At 49.1% G+C, this 17,886-nt stretch overlaps 1 protein-coding gene across 6 annotated transcripts in view; it reads left to right on the forward strand.

The window, feature by feature from the left end:
* TMEM39B (transmembrane protein 39B) overlaps positions 1-17,886 on the forward strand; it is a 319,579-nt gene that overhangs the window by 59,802 nt on the left and 241,891 nt on the right. Inside the window, exon 1 of one of the 6 annotated variants that reach the window (XM_078680677.1) lies at positions 3,367-3,385. The exons of the other annotated variants lie outside the window; for them this stretch is intronic. The gene's annotated coding sequence lies outside the window, so the exon portion shown is untranslated. Of the gene's footprint in view, positions 1-3,366; positions 3,386-17,886 lie in introns of those variants that run through there. 6 annotated transcript variants of the gene reach the window in all.

Here is a 17,886-nt window from a genome sequence, read left to right on the forward strand (position 1 = left end):
CAAAGTAGGACCTCCATGCGTGTTGGGTGCCATCATTGGAGGGCTCTACACCACTGGATGCAGAGAATTCCTCTGTATCCTGGATAAGAAAGCTGTAACCTTTTCTCCATGTTCCTGTTTGCAGTTATTTATGTTGGTATAGTTCATCTGTCTTCCCTGTAATATTTTTAGCAGTTTCTCTGGCAATTGTTGCATATCATCCGACAGGCCCTGTTTATCTCTTACCTTTTTCAACCTATATAGCTGCTCATTTTATTCCGAGATCCACATCATCCTCCCTCCATACTTTTTTCCAGATTTCATTGGGTAGAATAATGGAATACATCTGGTCTATATCTTCAAAGATTAAGTGACCTATTTTTAGTTGTATGTTTCTTTGCCTATACCACTCTTCACTATCCTGCAAAATGTCAGGCTATTTAACTGAAAACCTATGTAATTATGTGTGTATCCAGGAGACATGATCCCTTATTATTGCATTCTGGTCATTAAACCGTGGCACCTCCCTCAATGGCAGTATTTTACTCTCCTGTTGAGGCTCTAATGTGACCTGTTCACCTTCTCCCGCTTCTCGCTCTGTTTCTCGCCCTCCCCTGCTTTCGTCGCTTTCTCAGCCTTCTCTTTTCTTGTGTATTTTCTGGCACCATTCATGCAGGGTATTGACATTATGAAACCACTCAGCGTATGCTTGTACTATTTGGAATCCCTTATTCCTGCCCAAATAAATGTCCTTTATAGCATTAGAGTGTTCTCTATCGCCCTCAGCTGTCAAATTTGTATAGCCCAACGCCCAGGACATATTGTTTGGGATGAAGAACAAGTTTTCATGTTCATTTTGCCCTTGGGAGAAGTAGACCAACCCCCGTTAGCACAAACCCTGTTTACAGTACCACATTATGGATCAGAGAAGGGCATTGTCTGCTGTTAAGGTAATATTTGTGTTCTTTTGTTAATGTTCGAACTTTTATTTATGGCTCATTAATGCAAGACTTTTATTATTAAAGTGAGCGCTCTAAGGAAATGTATGCTCAGACTGCACTACTGACAGTGGTTCTAGTCTAATAATGTGTACACGTTTGAAAAGCTTAAAAAATATGAGACTACATATAATACTCCCTGAATGCTCTCTGATTAGATGCAAATATTTGCGGAAGCTTAAAAGCAAGATTGATTATTCTTGCTTTCACAATAAAATGTTCTCAAAAAAATGCAACTAGCAAAAATTTGTTTTAAGGAACTACTCTGAAATTTTAGGTACCATTTTTTTGAAGCATCATTTCGTAAAATGGGTTTATGCTTGCTAGAAGTTCCCAAAAATGTTCATAATGGAAAATCAGTGTAACCAGTTTCAACAAGATTATGGGAAATATGAAAATAAACAAACATTGTCTTGTTTTGACATGGTTTTTGTAAAACCTTATTGTTGCTGTAGCTGCTAGGCACTAACCGTTATAATAAACCTGGGCAACAGGCAAACATATTTTTGGACTCACACACAGATTGCCACAGTTGTTCCTAGCACAGAACAAAACTACTCTGTGTGCAGATATGCTCCTTGTGAAAGAGCAGAATGCTATCGCTAACAATGAAGCCCGCCGATAAAGAGATGGATAGAATTTTAATACAAAACAAGAGGTCGTGGTTACATCAGCTTTAATTAGGGGCCCGAGTTTCAAAGGAAGTCCCAAAAATCTACCCATTTTATATGTCCTTGCATCAGTGCACATTTATAGCTTTCATAAATTCACAAGGATTTACAGAAGTAGACCAGGAAATTGTACTTTAGAAAATATTTGGGTACTGCGTTTTAGCATTAGCAAATATGCATGTGTAGATTTGCTCACATGAAAATCTGTTGAGCGTTTACAAGTCCACTTTCCCTACAACCACTTTTCCCCCCCCAAACCTGGTAGAAGTTTTACTTCTGCCCTTGTCAGGAGTAAATTTCCAACCTTTCTCAGTATGGGAAAAGATTATAGAACAACTGGTGAAAACACCTAAAACATGCAAGACAGTAGGTTTGCGCAGACTCAAAGTGCATCCCAGCCCTGGGACTATTGCGTACTGATAACGCCAGCTCCAGTATGTAGATTTGTAGAAAGGTAGCAAAATAATGGAATTGCTAGTATTCGAATCCTACTGTAGTAGGACCGCTGGCTTAGTCAGAGAGGCTATTATCTGAACTCTTACATAATGAGATTGCTGCTATAATTTGTCGCCGCACTACGTGGCACCAAAGGGACAAGTTTGGTTATTTTTATAGGACAAGTAAATTATGAAGCAGCCTGTCCCGAGGACAAGTAGATATTTTTATTACATCCACACCCTTGCCCCATTTATTAGCTCTAGCTGAATATATCCTTCATTCTGTTTCCAAGTGCCTTGCCGCCACTTTATAGTTTCTACCATAGGTCCTTTAATGTATGTTATGGCACATCATGTCAGTGAATCTCTTGGGAAACAGTGGCAACATCCCCAATTCCCGTGCTCCTCCCTGTTGTAAAGCTTCCACTAATGTGTCCACTACTGTTGGCGCTTAATTTTTATATAAGTGACCCCATGTTCCCTCTTTGCATTTTATTTCTTCTTCTTCTCGATCTAACTCTGATACTGGGACATGTGTTCTGTTATCTTTCAAATACTGTGGTGGTTTTGAATGGTTCAGTCAGTCAGTCAAACAAAACTTTATTGATTTGTTAAAATCTTAAAAGTACACTTCCCACATTCCGTGATAAGAGAAAGAACAGCAACAAAACATGACAATATTCAGCAAGAGAAAGAGCAGCAGCATAATGTTGTATAATTATCCTACCTTTATTTCTGTGTTTTACTTTGGATCTCACCTGTGTCATACATTCCAGAATGTGGATGGCTCTGACTCTTCCTAGTGTTCTAGGTAGAGGCAGTTTGGCCAATAATATCAAAGAAGACATTTGTAGGGCAAAAGTCCTTGCACCCTTTGATACTAACAAAGTTTCCACTCTGTTGGTTGATGCCAGTGCTTGTGGTCTGGGTGCTGTCTTGTTACAAACCCATAAAGATGGTGAGAGACCAGTCGCGTTTGCTTCGCGCACTCCTTCTCGGTGTGAACAGAATTATTCTGTCATTGAGAAAGAGGCCTTAGCTGCTGCATGGGGTGCTCACCATTTTCGTCCTTATTTATGGGGCTCACGTTTCAATTTAAAGACTGATCACAAGCCACTTATCCGAATTCTTTCCCCAGGTGGTGCGGCATGTAGTTCTCCGAGGTTAGCAAGATTAGCTTCCAAGCTTCAAGAGTACCATTTTGACAGATCTCACATTTCCGGATGGAGGAACTTCCAGGCGGATTGTCTGTCCAGACTGGCGGTTCCGTCTAGTGTGAATGTTGGCTTCAGTCTTGAAGGTATGGAAGAAAATATTGCTTGGATTGATGATGTACTTTCTATTGGTGAGAGTTCCTTTTCTCGTGCTGACTGGCTTGAAGCTATGGCTAAAGACAATGTTATGCAAGAAGTTATCCAGTTGATCAAACTAGGTTCGCGCAGAGAAAGTTGTGTGCATGTTTCTGTTCGCCCTTTCTTAAAAGTGATCGATGATTTGTCCGTCTGTGATGACAATGTGGTGATGCGGGGAGATAAATTTTACCTCCTGCTGATTTGAGACCAAAACTCATTTCCATAGCACATGAGGGTCACCTTGGTCAGACCTTAACTCAACAAAGACTCAAGTTGAACTTTTGGTGGCCCGGATTGGACTCTATGGTTTCTTCCTGGGTGGAAGATTGCCATACGTGTAAAATAGGTGAGAAGAGATTAAAGATTGCAGTTGGGTCTGGGATGGGTGCGTTGCATTTTCCTGAAGTTCCGTGGCATACCATCTGTCTGGATTTCATTGGCCCTATGGTGGAACTACCTGTGTCTCAGAGGTTTGCTGTTGTTGTTGTGGATTGTTATTCCAAATGGTTGTCTGTGGAGTTTCTAAAGGATATCACCACTGATACTACTATTAAGCATTTAAAAACTTTATTTTTCTTGGAGGGTTTTCCTGATGTCATCATAACAGACAATGGCACACAGTTAGTTTCACAAGATATGCAAACCTTTTTGGCTGATTGTGGAATTTCCCATCACAGGACCTCTCTATACAATCATCAAGGGAATGGTCTGTGTGAGCGTCTGAATAGATTGGTGAAAGGCACCATTCAGATGGCCCTTTCCAATGGCTCTTCTGTTTCTTCTCTAGTTCGGGAAATGGTCTATGCGTACTGTACTACGCTTCACAGTAATCAACTTAAATCTCCCTTTGAACTCATGAGGGGTAGAGTCCCTAGTACTAAACTAATTCCCTCTTGGCTTAGGGGGATGGTTCTTCATTCTGTTCTGGCAAAGGGTGTTGTGCCTGTTTCAGCTTCTAACTCTTCTACTAAGAATTCTGTGAGGCAGATGTCGAAAATAGTCTCTAACAAACTTACTAAAGGTGATCTGGTGAAGGTGAAGTCTGGTAGGGTGTCTGGTGGCTTGTCAAAATTTCGAGGTCCCTTTACGGTAAAGATGGTCTATCCTCACTACGTTGTTCTGTCCAATGGGGAGAAATGGAACCATAGGAGGGTGGCTCTTTATCAGAAAGCTGGTTCTGATCCTGACTCTCCACCAGCTTCTTCTTCTTCTTCTCCTTCTTCTGTTTCTATCCAGGATCACAGTGTGAGTGGGAATGATTGCTCAGGTTACATGTTCATTCCTCCTCAAACTCCTTCTGCACCTGTTTCTGAACATGCTTTGGGTAGGAATGATGGAGGAGGGGATGCTCCTGATTCCCGACTTGTGTGCAGACCTTCTGATCGGGTTGTTTGCCTTCCTGGCGCTAGGTCTTCCTTATCTGTTTCCAGGCCCCAAAGGAGCTGTAGGCCTCCTATGTACCTGAACGATTTTTGCTGTGATTAGTTTTTTAAAGGAGTGACGTGTGTCTCTCTTGTTGCTTCATCAATTTTCTTTGATATAACATGTTTAGGTATATGTTCTCTCTAGTTCATTTTTCAATGATAAACATGTCTTAGATACTTTCTGTTATAAGTTTCATTTCGGTGTTAAGCTTTCTTTTGACTCTTGAGTTATTATTGTTCAACGAGAGGAGATGTGTTGTATAATTATCCTACCTTTATTTCTGTGTTTTACTTTGGATCTCACCTGTGTCATACATTCCAGAATGTGGATGGCTCTGACTCTTCCTAGTGTTCTAGGTAGAGGCAGTTTGTGCCTGGCCAGCTTGACTTGAAGATGCCTGTTGTACCGGTCTTATAATAAACCTGCTTTACTACATCTGAAGTCTCCCAGCTATATACTACACATAACATGATAATTTTAAAACCACAATTACACCTCGAGATACATGTAGTTTAACTTCTCTTGTTCCTTTTAAAATGGAGTATTATAACATTTATTTATTAAAATCGTTAAATAGAAATAAGAAAATATATATATATATATATTTATTTATTTATTTATTTGCCTATACATGACTTCTTCAGAATGCAATTTTTACTACTGTTATACCTTGGTGTCTCTACCTTTATTCAAAGATAAGGGCTGATTCAAAGATAAGGGCAATGGTTCAATATTATTACTTCCATAAATTGATCTTACCACTGTCAGGCAAGAGGTGGTACCCTACAGATACATCGACTTCACCGGTTTCCCTTGTTGTACAAAACACTTCTGTACTGCCATTTCATCTTCTCTACATGCTTCATTATATTTTTCATCCTGTTAGTCTTTTTCGTATTTCATCAATGTCCCATTACTACCCTTTGACTCTGCCCATTGTCTACCTCGCACATAGTCTCTCCATGCATATTTATCCCATTCTAGCAACCTCATCTTCTTCCTTCTCTTTTCTCTCAGACCCACATCTAAATAATCCGACCTTCCCTTTTCAAATGATCCTCCTTCGAGCCTTTGCCGGAACGGGTCTTTATGAGTTGTGTTGCCATTTGTCCAAAAACAATGCCATATGATAACCCTTTTTTAGGTCTCGCCTGTCGATGCGCATGCGCATCGAGCTTGCGAGACTATTGCGGCTTAACCACTCTTTAACTAACAAGCAAGGAATCGTGGCGATTCCTTGCAGTGCCCGTGACTTTTAAGCTCAATGCGCATGTGCATTGAGCTTAAAAGCGCGTGCACATCAGTTCCCTCAGCCGCAATCGCCGTCTGTTCCCTCAGCCGCATTCCTTCGACACCTTTTGAAGTGAAGCTTAGCTTCACTTCAAAGGCCCCGGCTTCTTCACACCCACATGCCGCTCTCCCCGCTCCGCCCCCTCCCCTGCCCGCCGTGTGCATTTCTCCTCCACCCCCTCCCCACAGCAATGCCCTCCGTCTTGTTTTTTTTTTTTTTTTTTTGCATTACCAGCTTTTCAGTCTTTTTCCTTTGGGGGGCCTGCAGTGTTGTGTTTAAAGGCCTATATGATTAAGGCACACTGGCTTGTCTTCAGTCTGTATGACAGGGCACCCCCTCCCTCCCTTACGTTTGTAGTAATAGACAGCATGTGGTGAAGGTCACACGGAGGTCAGCTAATGGGACGCCTTCCCACTTCTTGCTCTGTGCATGCTCCGGGTGTGTGATAGTAAGCTCGACTCCCCCACCCCTCCCGGCCCCGTGGTTCTCTCTGAATACAGTGGGTGGGATTCTGAAACTGTTTACGGTGTTCCCCACTTACCATAACACACCCCTAACCACAGTCTCTCCTAATGTCAGTTTTCCATGACTGTCTTCTGCCCCTAAAAAAATCACTTTCTTTTCGTTAATCAGTACGGCTTTTAAATCAATTACAGCTTAATCTCTGCGCCACCAAACCACATGTAAGTCATCACAGTAGAATTGAAGCAGTCATTTTCGGTGCTTTGGAGGTGTTGAAGCTGCGCAGCCGCAGTGCAACCTCTGCCAGCAGGGCCCGCGCCTTCCAGGTCTCTCGGCACCATTATATTGCATTAAACGGAGAGTGTGTGTTGGATTGTTGGGACCTGGAGTTCGAGGTCGCCTTTTTCTTACCGCCCCCCCTCCCCCACTACAACTTCGCAATTTAAGAATGCAAACGGTATTTCCTGCCTCTCGGAAGCCTGGCGAGGACCCACAGGCGGCCGTTGTACATTTGTACCCTAAAAACCATCGTGTGAGGGGCAGGGATCCACTTGTGTTTGCACTTCGGTTGCCTTTGAAAAGAAACGCTGTCACCCTCACTCACCCTCAACACCTCACCCTCACTCACCCTCAACCCCTCACCCTCAACCCCTCACCCTCACTCACCCTCACCCACCCTCACCCTCACTCACCCTCAACCCCTCACCCTCACCCACCCTCACCCACCCCCACCCACCCTCACCCACCCTCACCCACCCTCACCCTCACTCACCCTCAACCCCTCACCCTCACCCTCACTCACCCTCAACCCCTCACCCACCCTCACCCACCCCCACCCACCCCCACCCACCCTCACCCACCCCCACCCACCCTCACCCTCAACCCCTCACCCTCACCCTCACTCACCCTCAACCCCTCACCCTCACTCACCCTCACTCACCCTCACTCACCCTCACTCACCCTCACTCACCCTCACTCACCCTCAACCCCTCACCCTCACTCACCCTCACTCACCCTCACTCACCCTCACTCACCCTCACTCACCCTCACTCACCCTCACTCACCCTCACTCACCCTCACTCACCCTCACCCCTCACCCTCACTCACCCTCACTCACCCTCACTCACCCTCACTCACCCTCACTCACCCTCACTCACCCTCAACCCCTCACCCTCACTCACCCTCAACCCCTCACCCTCACCCACCCTCAACCCTTCACCCTCAACCCCTCACTCACCCTCACTCTCACTCACCCTCACTCACCCTCAACCCCTCACCCTCACTCACCCTCACCCTCACTCACCCTCAACCCCTCACACTCACTCACCCTCACCCTCACTCACCCTCAACCCCTCACCCTCACTCACCCTCAACCCCTCACCCTCACTCACCCTCACTCACCCTCACTCACCCTCACTCACCCTCAACCCCTCACTCACCCTCACTCACCCTCACCCACCCTCACTCACCCTCACTCACCCTCACTCACCCTCACCCACACTCACCCTCACCCTCACTCACCCTCAACCCTCACCCTCACTCACCCTCAACCCCTCAACCCCTCACCCTCACTCACCCTCAACCCCTCACCCTCACCCACCCTCAACCCTTCACCCTCAACCCCCTCACTCACCCTCACTCACCCTCACTCACCCTCAACCCCTCAGCCTACCCTCACCCTCACTCACCCTCAACCCCTCACCTCACTCACCCTCACCCTCACTCACCCTCAACCCCTCACCCTCACTCACCCTCAACACCTCACCCTCACTCACCCTCACCCACACTCACCCTCAACCCCTCACCCTCACTCACCCTCAACCCCTCACCCACCCTCAACCCTTCACCCTCAACCCCTCACTCACCCTCACTCTCACTCACCCTCACTCACCCTCAACCCCTCAGCCTCACCCTCACTCACCCTCAACCCCTCACCCTCACCCTCACTCACCCTCAACCCCTCACCCACCCTCAACCCCTCACCCTCACTCACCCTCACTCACCCTCACTCACCCTCAACCCCTCACCCTCACTCACCCTCACTCACCCTCAACCCCCTCAGCCTAACCCTCACCCTCACCCTCACCCTCACCCTCAACCCCTCACCCTCACTCACCCTCACTCACCCTCACTCACCCTCAACCCCTCACACTCACTCACCCTCACTCACCCTCAACCCCTCACCCTCACTCACCCTCAACCCCTCACCCTCACTCACCCTCAACCCCTCACCCTCACTCACCCTCAACACCTCACCCTCACTCACCCTCACCCACACTCACCCTCAACCCCTCACCCTCAACCCCTCACCCTCACTCACCTTCAACCCCTCACCCACCCTCAACCCTTCACCCTCAACCCTCACTCATCCTCACTCTCACTCACCCTCACTCACCCTCAACCCCTCAAGCCTCACCCTCACCCTCACTCACCCTCACTCACCCTCACCCTCACTCACCCTCACTCACCCTCACTCACCCTCACTCACCCTCACCCTCACTCACCCTCACCCTCACTCACCCTCACCCACACTCACCCTCACCCACACTCACCCTCACCCTCACTCACCCTCACCCTCACTCACCCTCACACGCCTCACCCTCACTCACCCTCAACCCCTCAACCCCTCACCCTCACTCACCCTCAACCTCTACCCTCACCCACCCTCAACCCTTCACCCCTCAACCCCTCACTCACCCTCACTCACCCTCACTCACCCTCACCCTCACTCACCCTCACTCACCCTCACTCACCCTCACTCACCCTCACTCACCCTCACTCACCCTCACTCACCCTCACTCACCCTCACTCACCCTCACTCACCCTCACTCACCCTCACTCACCCTCACTCACCCTCACCCTCACTCACCCTCACCCTCACTCACCCTCACCCTCACTCACCCTCACCCACACTCACCCACACTCACCCTCACCCTCACTCACCCTCAACGCCTCACCCTCACTCACCCTCAACCCCTCACCCTCACTCACCCTCAACCCCTCACCCACCCCTCACCCACCCTCACTCTCACTCACCCTCAACCCCTCAGCCTCACCCTCACCCTCACTCACCCTCAACCCCTCACCCTCACCCTCACCCACCCTCAACCCCTCACCCTCACTCACCCTCAACCCCTCACCCTCACTCGCCCTCACTCGCCCTCACTCGCCCTCACTCGCCCTCACTCGCCCTCACTCGCCCTCACTCGCCCTCACTCGCCCTCACTCGCCCTCACTCGCCCTCACTCGCCCTCACTCGCCCTCACTCGCCCTCACTCGCCCTCACTCGCCCTCACTCGCCCTCACTCGCCCTCACTCGCCCTCACTCGCCCTCACTCGCCCTCACTCGCCCTCACTCGCCCTCACTCGCCCTCACTCGCCCTCACTCGCCCTCACTCGCCCTCACTCGCCCTCACTCGCCCTCACTCGCCCTCACTCGCCCTCACTCGCCCTCACTCGCCCTCACTCGCCCTCACTCGCCCTCACTCGCCCTCACTCGCCCTCACTCACCCTCACTCACCCTCACTCGCCCTCACTCGCCCTCACTCGCCCTCACTCACCCTCACTCACCCTCACTCACCCTCACTCACCCTCACTCACCCTCAACCCCTCACCCACCCTCACCCTCAACCCCTCACCCACCCTCACCCTCACTCACCCTCAACCCCTCACCCACCCTCACCCTCACTCACCCTCAACCCCTCAGCCTCACCCTCACTCTCACTCACCCTCAACCCCTCAGCCTCACCCTCACTCTCACTCACCCTCAACCCCTCAGCCTCACCCTCACTCTCACTCACCCTCAACCCTCAGCCTCACCCTCACTCTCACTCACCCTCAACCCCTCAGCCTCACCCTCACTCTCACTCACCCTCAACCCCTCAGCCTCACCCTCACTCTCACTCACCCTCAACCCCTCAGCCTCACCCTCACTCTCACTCACCCTCACTCTCACTCACCCTCAACCCCTCAGCCTCACCCTCACTCACCCTCAACCCCTCAGCCTCACCCTCACCCACCCTCACCCTCACTCACCCTCACTCACCCCTCACTCACCCTCACTCACCCTCACTCACCCTCACTCACCCTCACTCACCCTCACTCACCCTCACTCACCCTCACTCACCCTCACTCACCCTCACTCACCCTCACCCCTCACCCTCACCCTCTCACTCACCCTCACCCTCACTCACCCTCACCCTCACTCACCCTCACCCTCACTCACCCTCACTCACCTCACTCACCCTCACTCACCCTCACTCACCCTCACCCTCACCCTCACTCACCCTCACCCTCACTCACCCTCACTCACCCTCACCCTCACCCTCACTCACCCTCACTCACCCTCACTCACCCTCACCCACCCTCACCCTCACCCTCACTCACCCTCAACCCCTCACCCTCACTCACCCTCAACCTCACCCTCACTCACCCTCAACCCCTCACCCTCAACCCCTCACCCTCACTCACCCTCAACCCCTCACCCTCACTCACCCTCAACCCCTCACCCTCAACCCCTCACCCTCACTCACCCTCAACCCCTCACCCTCACTCACCCTCAACCCCTCACCCTCAACCCCTCACCCTCACTCACCCTCAACCCTCACCCTCACTCACCCTCACCCCCTCACCCTCACTCACCCTCACTCACCCTCACTCACCCTCACTCACCCTCACTCACCCTCACTCACCCTCACTCACCCTCACTCACCCTCACTCACCCTCACTCACCCTCACTCACCCTCACTCACCCTCACCCTCACTCACCCTCACCCTCACTCACCCTCACTCACCCTCACTCACCCTCACTCACCCTCACTCACCCTCACCCTCACTCACCCTCACCCTCACTCACCCTCACTCACCCTCACCCTCACCCTCACTCACCCTCACTCACCCTCACTCACCCTCACCCACCCTCACCCTCACCCTCACTCACCCTCAACCCCTCACCCTCACTCACCCTCAACCCCTCACCCTCACTCACCCTCAACCCCCTCACCCTCAACCCCTCACCCTCACTCACCCTCAACCCCTCACCCTCACTCACCCTCAACCCCTCACCCTCAACCCCTCACCCTCACTCACCCTCAACCCCTCACCCTCACTCACCCTCAACCCCTCACCCTCAACCCCTCACCCTCACTCACCCTCAACCCCTCACCCTCACTCACCCTCACCCCCTCACCCTCACTCACCCTCACTCACCCTCACTCACCCTCACTCACCCTCACTCACCCTCACTCACCCTCACTCACCCTCACTCACCCTCACTCACCCTCACTCACCCTCACTCACCCTCACTCACCCTCACTCACCCTCACTCACCCTCACTCACCCTCACTCTCACTCACCCTCACTCACCCTCACTCACCCTCACTCACCCTCACCCTCACTCACCCTCACTCACCCTCACCCTCACTCACCCTCACCCTCACCCACCCTCACTCACCCTCACCCTCACTCACCCTCACCCACCCTCACCCTCACCCTCACTCACCCTCACCCTCACTCACCCTCACCCTCACTCACCCTCAACGCCTCACCCTCACTCACCGGGCAAGGTTGGATGCTGGTCAAACGGCGGCGCTTATTTTGTTAGATCTTAGCGCCGCCTTTGATACGGTGGACCACAGCATCCTCCTGCGTCGACTCGAGGAGACTGGTATTGGCGGTCAGGTGTTGCAATGGTTCCGCTCCTTTTTAGATGACCGCTCCTTCTGTGTTGCCATCCCTCCCTTCAAGTCCAACTACCAACCACTGGCCATGGGGGTTCCGCAAGGGTCCTCGCTGAGTCCCACGTTGTTCAATCTATACGTGAGACCGCTGGCTGATGTCGCTAGGCAGTGGGGCCTTACTTTGGTCTCATATGCCGACGACACTCAGCTGGCGGTTACTCTCAGCGGGGATGCGGAAATTGAGGCCCCCAGGTTTCAGTCTGGACTGAAGGCGGTGGCTAGCTGGCTGACAGGCAATTGCCTTCAGCTAAACGCCACTAAAACAGAGGTGATGGTCGTCGGGAAGGGAGTGGAGTTGTGGGGTGACCACTGGTGGCCCTCAGAGTTGGGACCTACTCCGATCCCGGTATCGGAAGTGAAAAATCTGGGGGTATGGCTGGATGCGGGCCTCTCCTTTATAGGCCATACTAAAAGAACCGCGGCCTGTTGTTTTGGTCTCCTGAGGGGCTTGAGACCTGTTCTCAAGTTCTTTGATGCCCCGACCAGGCAGCTGGTGATCCAGGCTACTATCATCTCCCGCCTGGATTACGCCAGCTCTCTCCTGGCTGGGGCTAACCAGGCTGAACTAACCCGTTTACAACGGGTTCAGAATGCTGCGGCGAGGGCGATTGTTGGTTTGCCCAGATTCTGCTCAGTGACAGGTGTCATTCGCTCCCTACACTGGCTTCCGGTTAGGAAGCGCATCCTCTTCAAGGTCTTGTGCCTTGCTTTTAAAATCTTGAGAGGTACAGGCCCGGAAATCCTGTCGAGTTGTCTGTCTTTTTATGTCCCTGCCCGTAGCCTCCGCTCTCAAGGTCTGGCCCTCGCGGTGGTTCCCAGATTCAGGCTTAGCCGTATGGGAGGCCGCTCGTTTAGGGTAATGGCTGCGTCAGCATGGAACTCCCTGCCTGTTGAAATCCGCTTGCTGGAGGACCTTCTGACCTTTCGGAGGGCTATAAAAACCTTCTTGTTTTAGCTGTTTCTTAGTTTCTGTTCTTAGCCTCTCGTTGTGTTACGGGCTACCTTGTCTCTGCGCCAGGACGCTCCTTGGCTGGAGTATCTGTGCGCACAATAAATAGTCGTAACATAACATAACATAACATAACACCCTCACCCTCACTCACCCTCACCCTCACTCACCCTCAACCCCTCACCCTCACCCACCCTCAACCCTTCACCCTCAACCCCTCTCACCCTCACTCTCACTCACCCTCACTCACCCTCAACCCCTCAGCCTCACCCTCACCCTCACTCACCCTCAACCCCTCACCCTCACTCACCCTCACCCTCACTCACCCTCACCCTCACTCACCCTCACCCTCACTCACCCTCACCCTCACTCACCCTCACCCTCACTCACCCTCAACCCCTCACACTCACTCACCCTCACTCACCCTCACTCACCCTCAACACCTCACCCTCACTCACCCTCACCCACTCACCCTCAACCCCTCACCCTCACTCACCCTCAACCCCTCACCCTCACCCACCCTCAACCCTTCACCCTCAACCCCTCACTCACCCTCACCCTCACTCACCCTCACTCACCCTTAACCCCTCAGCCTCACCCTCACCCTCACCCCCTCACCCTCACTCACCCTCACCCTCACTCACCCTCAACCCCTCACACTCACTCACCCTCAACCCCTCACCCTCACTCACCCTCAACCCCTCACCCTCACTCACCCTCAACCCCTCACCCTCAACACCTCACCCTCACTCACCCTCAACACCTCACCCTCAACCCCTCACCCTCACTCACCCTCACCCTCACTCACCCTCACCCTCACTCACCCTCAACCCCTCACCCTCAACCCCTCACCCTCACTCACCCTCACAACACATATTGTGTTACAATAGGTGTCACATTTGCGAAAGATAAAACTATCTAGAGATGTAGCATAACGACCAGAGCTGCCATATAAGTCACGTAAATACAAAACATGTTGCATTCCAAATGCTATAGGTGTCACTCATCCATTTGCAAAACGAAAAATGTCAAACTCTTCTATTGCGAGACCTATTGCATTTTCAATGCTTGTCTTTACTATGTGCCAGGCCGGAGTTCCAGGCTCCAGTGATGGCTGACTTTTATCTAGTCTCTTAGATTTGCAACATTGTGACATACAACAAAGCATTTTTTACTTGACATCTTTTATTCTTATTTTATTACTCGATAGTCTGTCTTGACTGAAATGGAAAACCCAGTATCCCCCTTTTATTAGGCCTTTATCCAGCGGGCAGACCCTGGATGATGTGAGGAATCCTATTCCTATATATCAATTTTTAGAGTTGGAAAACCCCTAATTCCTTCCCACAGTCGACCCTGTCCTACTGTCTTACCTGGTCCACAACGACTGGATGTGACTGTTATGAAAAATGTTCGCCTTGTCTTTTGGATTCAGCTGATGGAATCTCGTGTCTTGGGTTGGTCATCGGGAATTCCTTTGTCTGAGCAGTTGGGAAACCAGTCCGATCAAACAGGGATGCTTCTGAGACAACCGGACTCCCCAGGCCCTCGACCACGGCTCAACGTCTATCTAGATTTCTAGTCCGTGTGTCTGTGTTACAGCACCATTTTTAAAAGAACCATTTCTGAAAAGAAACTAACAGTCAACACACGGACTTGGTATGAGACAAAGAGTAACGTTTATTTACCGAAGCTCAAGCAAGAACACGCAGCCGACCAAACTGCCAGAGTGTTCTGCCTCGTTGCTTTGCGTTGTTCTTTTTATACAGGAGACTATATATTGGAATATATTGCTAGGGCTGAGTCATAGTGCATGCAGCTGCAGGGTCACCCATATCAAAAAGCTGGACAGCACCAGTTTCAGCAGTTGAGGTTCTTAGCAGGAAACCTGTGGCCTGCGGCTAATTAAGTTTCTTAATTTCCAAGGCCCCAATCGAGGTAAAAAAATAAATTCTGAGATAAAGCAGCTTTTCCATACTTGCACTTGCGTTCTCACAGTCTGGGGTCACGGGGTGGAAACTTACAGGTTTCTGCCAAAGGAACATATTTCAAAAACAATCACTAGGCAAATACAGCATGGAGGGTGAGTCTCAACATGGTTGTTAGATAGTTCACTCATATTTTATGCTTTAACAGTTTTCTTCCTATTAGAATATTTTTTTCTTTTCACAGAATTACAAAACGAGGGCTTTCATAACTACTGAAATTTATTTTGAAATGTTTGTACAGTTCACTTTTAGCTATTTAATTGTGTTAGAGTAAAACGTGACTTTCTGCAGCCTTTCATTGCACTATTTTTGTACAGCACGTTTGTCTGACAGTTTGCTTTACAAAATATTGAAACTTTGCAGTCATAGAAAGAAAAGCAATTGTAGATGTGAACTAACTTTTAACCTCTGTCTCTGAACACAGAATAAATGTGACCAGATAAAAACAAGATTTAAAGGCATCTTTAATGCTCTTTCACTTTGTGAGTGAACAGAACACCTGTTTGTCCGCTCAGCAGAACGGGCAAGTTGGCCCTAAATATAGATCACCCTGATCAAATCTGACTCGCCATGGCGAGTGGGCCAGCAGATTTATCGAGGACTGGTTATGATTTGGAGACTGTGACTTGGCTCCTCCTCTCAAAGCCTCTCTGTACAGACTGATTCTTTACTTTGCAAGAAATTACCTACTCTTAATGCTATCAATGTAGAATTTGACAAAAGGTTTTGTGATCTCATTATTTTGATCTGTTTAACCCCTTCTGTGCGCCCGCGATTCTGCGCCTGTGCGGCACATTCCAATCGCGGGTGCTGTCATGACGGCCGGGAGCCGTCATCAGCACACGAGCACTGTGTGCCATGACGGCTCCCGGCCGTCATCAGCATCGAAAGGGTTAAAGACATCCCAAAAATCTCTAGTTCAAAACAAAAGAAGACCATGCATATGATTAGGTTCAAGCGTGTCTTACCTTGGACAGTGCCACTCAGTTTGTGTGCTATTTTTTTTTAATGGTATTTCTCATACCAATTTCATAATGTACGTTACACGGTGGTTATAGCTTGTGCCTTTTGGTAATAGCATGGGTAATTTAGGGGCTGACTAGTTGTAATTGCTGTATGCATTTGGACCATTTTACTACCCTTCTAGTCATATTATCCACCAAGCATATTAAATTAAATAAATTACAAAGTAGTCCTATCCAGTTGCTGGGAAGAGAATACAGTGATTTTGGTATATGGGTCAGCATTTTATACAGTTCTGTATTTGCAAGCATTTGAAAAAGCGTGACTTCCTGTGCTATATTTTCAGGGTATTCGTTTTGAAAGATTTCAACACACCATCTTCATGTATTTGCAATACTAATTGGAGAAATAGTTTTCCAAGCCTTCCAACCTTTGTCACTAATTATAATTAGGCGTTGCTGTTTATTTGTCTTTTATTCCTGTGATATGTTAGTGTTTTGTAATCTCTTTTCATTTTAAGGAAGGAGAACTCTTGTTATATATAACTACCTTAATTTTGGGCCACTGTGTAAGGACAGTGTAACAAGAGTCCCAAACATATTAAAGTAGTGACCCCTACATAAGTTTACCTACCCATTAACCAAAAGGAGCCCCAGCAGTCTAGATTCATTTCTGTGAGTGACTAGTCCCTTGCCACTCACCCAAAGAATTGAAACCTTGATAAATCCATAGGCAAGCTTTGGTTTCACTTCTGTTATCCTCTTGTAAAGGAGGACGTAGCATCAAACCAACAATAAATTGCTCAGCAATAGAAAATGGAAAAGCCTTGTGTAAGCACAAGAAACGCATTGGTATCTTCATTTTGACTAGTGAGGCTGGTGGGCCCCTTTTAAAACTTCATAATGCTCTGCTATAAAAACAGTTAGAGGGTAATAGGAAGTCTGGATGTAATCTTTGGTCAGTGAGACCCCACATGTAGGTAGCAGTGGTGGGAATGGTAGGGCCTTGCCTCTCAAGCTTCTGTGCTAATAGCACCTGGGTTTGCCCAACTAGCTTTCATGTAATTAAGCATAATTCCACAAAGTGTAACATCTGCTATTTTGTGCTATATTTTTGCACAAAATGCATCTTTGTGTCGATTGTGACACAAGGACGCATTGAAACAAAAGCACCACGAACAGCTGCTCGCGTTCTGTTGTTCGTATGCATTTGTGTTACATTTTTTATGCAATTTACCGTTTGCAGTACATTTTTATCACAACTGGTGACAACGCAAAATGACATAATGGCCCGAAGTGACGTAATGGTGTCATTTTACCTAACAAGTGTAACACAAATTGAAATTTCGCCCAGGAATGGTTTTCTCATTGGTTTGCTTATTTGCTCGGACCCAGAAATAAGTATTGACAAAAGCCAGTAGGTCTTCCCTTTATAATGTGGCCTTAGTGGTTGATTGTCAAATGGGAGTCCCATTATACCATTACAAACTTGATTGTGCAATGTCCAAGGTATGGCTCCCTTGAACCTAAGCAACCTAACCTGTTTGCTGGGTGAAAAGACCTTCCTTAAATTTTGCTAGGCCTTTTCCATTGATGTGAAGGTCTGCACCTAACCCGTAATTTCTTTAACACGT

The sequence above is a fragment of the Lissotriton helveticus genome, chromosome 3_1, assembly GCF_964261635.1.
Source record: "Lissotriton helveticus chromosome 3_1, aLisHel1.1, whole genome shotgun sequence".
NCBI lineage: Eukaryota > Metazoa > Chordata > Amphibia > Caudata > Salamandridae > Lissotriton > Lissotriton helveticus.